Source organism: Buteo buteo, chromosome 19, assembly GCF_964188355.1.
Source record: "Buteo buteo chromosome 19, bButBut1.hap1.1, whole genome shotgun sequence".
Taxonomy (NCBI): Eukaryota; Metazoa; Chordata; class Aves; order Accipitriformes; family Accipitridae; genus Buteo; species Buteo buteo.
This window is the reverse complement of record NC_134189.1, coordinates 27,569,052-27,575,051: the sequence shown is the minus strand read 5'-3', so window position 1 is coordinate 27,575,051 and position 6,000 is coordinate 27,569,052.

The window sequence follows — 6,000 nt, the reverse complement described above, 5'->3', positions numbered from 1 at the left end:
CAGGAGTTGGGGGGGGCAGGGGGGAGGAGGTGTAATTAAAGAATAATGCTTTAGTATTATCCAGGAGTAAATACTGAAAAAACCCGGCAGCATGGGCTTGGGCTTCCTTCCAGGTTTAGGACAATACATACTATCACCGAGTAAACCCTATTCTCCTATTTTCCAAGAGCTGAATGGGTGAGCCTAGTAGAAAATTGCTTTCAGATAAATCAGTGCTGTTTGATCAGTGTGTAACTTGGTATGATAGAGCAGAGAGACTAGTGGCAGGGAGACTGTCTTCCTTTCTTTCTGATTTTCAAGGCTGTGTCTCAATCCATCACAGGAATTAACCTTTGTGTGTGCTCCTTCTCTGATTATTATATGAAAAGCAGCTCAAAATCCCCCAAACTAATGTGATATAGAAAGGATAAAGTCTTTGTTTAGTTTCTTTTTAAGGCCATATGCATTTAATTTTTATTTTTACTCTCCCATTTTAACATAATATTTTTCATCTTAGCCTTAAAACCAAACCTTAACTTCTTACATTATTTCTGGGACAGAGTAGTGATACTACAGCATAGTGTTATTTTGTATAGAGATTGATAGTTTTAACCATTATAAATTCTTTACTAGTTTTGTTAATTCTGAAAGAACAGAGCTATCAACTTAACATGTAAGAACCTAAACCGAGTTAAAAGTTGTGCACAAGGTAAATGCTGAACAGTTGCAGGAATATTTCTAATATTTTGCTTTAAATTTTAGCATGACATTTTTGTGTGTTAAGTGATATGGAAATCAATTTATATAGATGCAATTAAGAATAGCGATTATGCTTTTAAAGTTGATTGAAATATCCATACATAGTTGGATAACCTTTTGTAAGCTTGGATTGGACTTTTCAAAGTAATAATTTTCTAATTGTAAATATTAATTTGTCAACCTGTGTATCATCATCCTTCATATTCTTTTTTTTTTCAATTTGCTGAATTATTTTTTTCCTTTGAAAATGAATTTTTCATGGAAAATTTGGTTAAAAATGTTTTGACATTGCAGAGAAATGTGGCCAGTTCTAAGAATTTGTGTGTATTTATCTTTACTGCACCAAAATCAATGGAACTTATTACAGTAGTAAAATTAGTTTGGGATTAGAACCAAAATGAAAAATTTAATAAAATGAAAGCTGTTTAAATTTTCCTGAATTTCAGGGTTTAGTAACACTTCTTATCAATATTGATGTGTGGAAGTATCACTAGAATATTTACTTTTCCAGGCTTCACAGTATTTTCATTTTGAAAAGGGTATTTCAGCTCTGTGCAAAACCAGAGATGCAACCGTGCAGCTTTGCTTGCGGCATGCAAAGCCTCATTATGCAGCTGGCATCCTTGCAGAGTATGGGAGTCCAGGCTATAAGGTGAATCTGTACCGGCTCTCACTGTGGAAGCAAACAGGAGGCCCCCATTATTTTAAGAACAGTTTCATCCATCTGTCTCTTTTTTTAAAAATTTTTTTCTTTTTTTTTTTTTTTCCCCCCTTACACCCCATTTCTGATCTGGTCAGCATGGTAGGTACAGTTGGGTGTTTACATCACACATCTACACATCTCTATCACAAAGAACAGGCTTGACTTCAGGACCCTATATATTCTGCAAAAGATGCAAGCTGCTGTCAGCAAGCGTGGCTGTAGGTTATAGGCTCCCTCTTCCTTCATCCCTTGGTGTTGGCGGAAGGTATAGCAGCAAGGAGGGCTGTACCACATCTCCTCCCTACCTGCAGGCTCTTGATGTGCAGTGGTAGCAGTGCATTACCCACTATCATGATGCTTGGAAGGCAAATGAAGCACCACCTCTCGCAGGAGAAGTTGCAGTTTGCCCAGGAGGAATACAATACCAAATGCATACAGCAGTGTAGGGGAATCTGGGTCCTGTGTGTAAACCTCTGCTATGAGTTAGGTTACATATACAGTATAAAGAGTGGCCTGACAGAAGGAGGAGAGGAAAGAGGGTAGCTGGAAGTGTTAGTATGGCACCTATAGGTTTAAAAAAAAACCCCAAACCCAAAAACACTTTATACTGCCAAGTGAACTTAGGGGTTTCTATGGTATGATAATTTGTAGGAACAGCATAGAAGAAAGGATTTTCCATATTTTCAGCAGTGACGCAGATCTCAGTGCCAACATTAAAAAATATTGGTATTTTAAAATGAACGAGTATGTACTCCATACCCTTAGGCAGCCCACCCTGACAGCATTCTGCACAAAATAGGAAGCAGAAGATGGAAGAACAAGAATAGCTGGCTGGGCATTAGTGCTGCTGCAGCAAAGATCTGGGATGGGGAGCTTGTTGGAGGAAGAGGCTGTGAAGAGATGGTGAGCAGTGAAGGAAAGCTGCCATCAATTGTACTGCTTGTATTACTTGCATGGGTGTACAGCTGCTCTGCTGTTGAACTAGAGTTTCTTTTTAAAAAGCTAATCCATGTGTTGTATATGTGGAAATACGGTAATCCTCTTGATTTTATTTATTCATTCTGTCAGGAAAATCATTCTAGGTTGTGACAGACCCTCTGAGTAGCAAGGCAGGCTTTTGACATTAGCTGAACTAGCCCCAAATCAGTCCTTAAAATAAAAGAGGCCCAAAGAACCACAGCCCTGCGTGCTCTCGCTGGCAGTCCTGGTGTCTCCTTGCTGTGCATGGTGTAGCTGATTTTCACCAACATATTGCCAACAAAGAATGGTAGGTCAATAAAGAATATGAAAATAAATGATGTCAAATGCCTGAAAGGAACTGCTAATGACAAATATGGACTTTGGTTTTGGTAGGCATTGTGTAGGAAATACACTGAGGAAAAATACTATTTCGTGCAGACAACCTATGGGAAGAAAAGGAGGATGTTTTGAATACACTTTTCATGACTACATTATACACTCAGCTCATGTGTTGCTGTGTTTATAAATTCCATAGCAAAGTTCCTGCAGTATTATAAATAATAAAATAATCTTCTGAAACCACTTTACCTGTTTTTGTAGCTGATACCCCTTAGCAAATAACTGGGTTTACGCACAATTCTCATCCTATCAAAATGTAAATTGCAGACTGATGTTACACAGTGAGCTGTGTCACACCTTTTAAAAGCAACAAAGGATATCAGTGGAAGGCAAGAACATCAGGAAAAAAAAAAAAGAAGAGAAACCACACTATTTAAATTTGAAGAAGAATGTATCTGACAGCTGAGTGAACAAAAAGAATAGGCATCAAAGACGTCTGCGCCTTGACAAATGTTGGGAGGAATCCCTTGCCTTTGTTTGGACTATCCGTAGATGCAAGTTCATTATCAAGCAGTTGTGCGTGCGTGACTGCCTTCATTTTTGATATAGTAATGCTCTTTTAGGGATGTCACTAAATAATAACCTTGCCTGTAGAGGCATATAGGATGTGGTATTTTGTAAAATACTTCCAAATTTCTATTATTAATAAAAGGCTTGTAGTTTGGCTCTTTTTGGGGCTTTTTTTACTGCCTTTTTGGTGAGGTGAATTGGGGGAAGGCACTAAATCTGACAGTTTACTAGAAACAGTGATACGTGGCATGGAACGCTATTAAGGAGATTATGTTATCTCCCAGGAACAGAGAATGCTGCGGTCAACGGGAAATCAATTTCCGAGGGTGCTACAGTAAATTTGTCTTGTAACTGGAAACTTTCTAATTGCTGCCCCAAGGGAACAGTAAGCTGAAAACCAGGCAGATGGCTTCTTCCCCACTTCCCTTATTCTTTGATTCCATTTAAATTATTTCTAGCTTCCTAGTAACTGTGTGTTAAACATTTGCAAATGTTTTAACGCTATCATAGTTGCTCTCACTTGTACAGTAACTTTGCTGTTCAGAACCAGATGTTTTTCAGTAGGTTTTGGGAGAGATTTAAATTTGTCCTCTTTAGATTGAGCCACTACTTCTAACTATAGCGTTAGCAATTAGTATGAAGGAGAAATTGTTTTTTTTATTCAATACTATACAGCAGAAGGATTGTATCTTTTTTTTTCCTTCAAATGGGGGCTCATGGAGATGGCTTTTTTCCCTGTTCCATCAGTTCATTGAGACTTTCATTACTCATGCCATATGAAAAGCATTCTAGTGTCAAAGATATAGCCTAGTTTTAATGACTTATGATTTTATTTATGATTTATGGTTAAAATTCAATAGGATGGAAAGGCCTCATATAAATAGGTACTTTAGAAGGAAGGTAGAGTGCCTTTTCCTCATAAGAGCTTTGGGAAATATTTGGTTGGGATGATGTCTGTGAAGATCAGATATATTGAACATTGGCTTTCTTTGTTCTGAAAGTTTGGCTGAATGCAGGTGGTAGTCTATGAAAACTATATTGAAAAACGTAACAGAAAAATAAGTCACAAAGAGCTTATTGTGGTCAAGTTCCAGCTTCAGCAAAGAGCAGAAAGGCCTGCTTGAAATACTCGGTGGAGTTGGAGACTAAGAGGTGTGAATACAAGTGTGAGCTGTAGATTGAATTCGGAGCCCCTTGAAAACTTCTCAGTATCATTACATTCCTACAAAATGTAAAGATTTTGTTTAGGAAAAAAAGTTGGGAGGAAATTGTTCAGATAAGATAGAAAAAGTCAGCTTTCCATTTTTGCAACTACACTTTGCTTCAAAAATGTTAAATTTTGTTTATTCAAACTAGATACTTATGTACCATTTACTGCTGAGCATCACAGATACACATGATCAGATAATATACAAAGTACTTATGAGCAAACTATGTCAATTACTAAATCATCTACAATACCTGCTACAATAGTTGCTAAAAAAAGTGTGTTATCACACTAGTTGCTAATTGTTAATTTTAGAAATGCCTACTAAATACCACTCAATAAACAAATTAATTACTAGTTGGAATATCAATCACCAAGGGTTTTTTTTAATCACAATTTAAGAACAACAATGGAATTATCATTTTTTAATACCATGTGGTGAAATTAACATGAACTGCAATGTATCTGGCTGTCCTGGTTTCAGCTGGGATAAAGTTAATTTTCTTCCTAGTAGCTGGTATAGTTTTATGTTTTGGGTTCAGTATGAGAAGGATGTTGATAACACACTGATGTTTTCAGTTGTTGCTAAGTTGTGTTTAGACTAAATCAAAGATTTTTCAGCTTCTGATGCCCAGCCAGCAAGAAGACTAGAGGGGCACAAGAAGTTGGGAGGGGGCACAGCCAGGACAGCTGACCCAAACTGGCCAAAGGGGTATTCCATACCATGGGACGTCATGGCCAGTATATAAACTGGGGGGAACTGGCCTCGGGATCGCTGCTCGGGAACTAACTGGGCACCGGTTGGCAGGTGGTGAGCAATTGCATTGTGTACCACTTGTCAATTTTGGGTTATATTTCACTCTTTTTGTTATCTTCCTTTTCATTACTATAATAATAACGTTTTATTTTTTATTTAAATTATTAAACTGTTCTTAACCCACGAGTTTCACTTGTTTTTGATTCTCCTCCCCATCCCAGGGGGGCGGGGGGAGGAATGAGTAAGTGACTGTGTGGTGCTTAGTTGCTGGCTGGGGTTAAACCACAACACTGGCCCAGAATTGCTTTCATTTTTTTAAGGAAATTGTTGCTTAGTGAGAAATTGCATAATTTTATCTTTTGAACTTCATGGGACTTTTCTCTGTGTATGTGCTTTTAAGTTGAGAGTTTCCTGTAAATGGAGATAATTATTTTCAACAAGAAATAAAAAAGGTTGTTAGAAAATAGTTGGTAAGTGTTGGAAAATCTTCAAAGTCGTAGAACCATGTTCTTATTTTATCTGCAGTTCAGCAAGTTATGGAAGTGCATGATTGCCTTTGGTGATAATGACTGTTATATTAGTATCAGTTCTGTGAAATGTTTTGAAAAATTATGGAAAACCTTCATTAGCCATCAGAAGCTCTTTGAAATATTATGGTTAGCAGGTACTTGTTTTACTGTAGTACTTGGAAGCTGTAGTCATACACTAGGATGCAAATTTGTTTTG